The sequence below is a fragment of the Diaphorina citri genome, unplaced genomic scaffold (assembly GCF_000475195.1).
Source record: "Diaphorina citri unplaced genomic scaffold, Diaci psyllid genome assembly version 1.1 scaffold7992, whole genome shotgun sequence".
Classification (NCBI taxonomy): domain Eukaryota; kingdom Metazoa; phylum Arthropoda; class Insecta; order Hemiptera; family Psyllidae; genus Diaphorina; species Diaphorina citri.
Window position 1 is genome coordinate 11,560 of NW_007385368.1, and position 1,719 is coordinate 13,278.

At 34.3% G+C, this 1,719-nt stretch overlaps 1 long non-coding RNA gene across 1 annotated transcript; it reads left to right on the forward strand.

The window, feature by feature from the left end:
• Positions 1 to 723: 723 nt before the first annotated feature.
• On the forward strand, positions 724 to 1,688 carry LOC113472756. Its single transcript, XR_003394944.1, has 2 exons — positions 724 to 978; positions 1,221 to 1,688. It is a non-coding gene; the product is annotated as an uncharacterized LOC113472756 (long non-coding RNA).
• Positions 1,689 to 1,719: the final 31 nt, after the last annotated feature.

The following is a 1,719-nucleotide window of genomic DNA, read 5'->3' on the forward strand; positions in this document are numbered from 1 at the left end:
TTTGGGCTACCTGGAAGGTTTTACCGAGAGTTATAGGACTTGTAGGAAACGGTTTCCTGAATACTTAGGCAAACATGAGAAGTGTTAGTAAAACAGAGACTATTCCCCACTATTGGGAAACACAACAGAAGCTTAGAGAAATTTGAAAAGATAAACATTTCCAGTTTTCGAAATCTTTGTTACAGTGAAATCAAACGTTACTCTTCTCGCGCAAGTCCGGCTGTGTCAACCAAGTACAGTAGGTAGGTATAGTTTGATCATTGAAAGACTTTCCTCCCCCTACCTGCGTATTGACTCTGAAAGAGTTATTGGCAGGACTATCTCTACAGTAATGTTCTCCTATCCATCAAAGTTGGTATATGTAATTCAGAGATTGTCGGAACAATCACGATCGTACATCTTTGGGTAACATAAACGTTATTTAAAGTAAACTGTACCAGGTAGTCGACTTTGTCGAAGTGTCATGACTTTTATGATTACACATTATTAGGTGTTAGAACAAATTTACCATTTAACTACATTTCCGTTCCATTATTAGATCTGACAGGATTGAACTGTTTACCTACACGGATCTTTGGAGTTCCGAGTACATACACAAGGTTATCCTTATATATATTTTATTTTTTTTTTTTTTTTTTTGCCAAGAACCGAAATGTTTTTAAAAATGGCTCAACTATTAGGAAAACGTGAGTTATGAGGTAAACGATAAATAGATGAATAACCCTTTGTGTCACAGTGGTTCCGGTAGGAAACCACCACCTTAGTGATTTTTTAAATTAAATTTATAAAAGTTAGTTACTTTTCGTCTGTTTCAGTAGGTTGGTAGCATTGTTTTCTTTAGTTGTGTGAAGTTTGGCGCCAATACTCAATGTTTATGTTTTGGTTTTTGATGTTTCAAATCAGTCAGTCGTGAAATTTTGAGTGAGCAGGATCCCTCGCCAGAATTTTCCATTTTTTATGCTTTCTACGGACTGTTTGGTGAGTAAACCTATATTTTCTTATTAAAAATACTTTAATTTATCATATTTCTATAGGTTTTCAATTTATTTTTCATTTATTTCACCAGAAATTGAAGAAATATGGGTGGTTTGCAACCAAACCACTATGACACTTGGTCATGAAAGGTGGTTTCGCAGCCAAACCACTGTGACAGTCGGTTTTCATAACCTGTATGTACTTTTACACATGTTTCATGGGTCTCTCATTGTTTTCTGTTCCAGATTGTTAACATCTCTTGATCATGGACCCAGATGAGATTGAGAAAGTCTTTGTTTGAGAATATTCCGCTTGGTAATGAATCCGAAGATGGCTTGGAATCAGATTCTGACAGTGGAACTTGCAAAGTGGGACTTTGCATGAAGAATGGAAGAACATGTTTCTACGATTATCATCAAAAATAGGATGTGGAAGACACCTATTTGTCAAATTTAGACTGCCCTACATACATTTTACCTTTTATTTTATTTTAGTTACCTATTTTTATTGTTTTTACCAAAGAAATGTTTGTTTTATTTACTTTTTTATCATACTGTACCTACCAAAAGTTGAGAATAAAGGACTGATTTTTAATTTTCAATAAGAAAATCTTGTTGTAAATTGTAGGTATTGTTCATTATTCCTCACAAAATTTTCAGGCTAACCATATTTTAATAATATACCCTTCATTTGGAATGTTATCCACTGCTGAAGTTATTGCCTTCGTTGATTTCTGCCACCCAA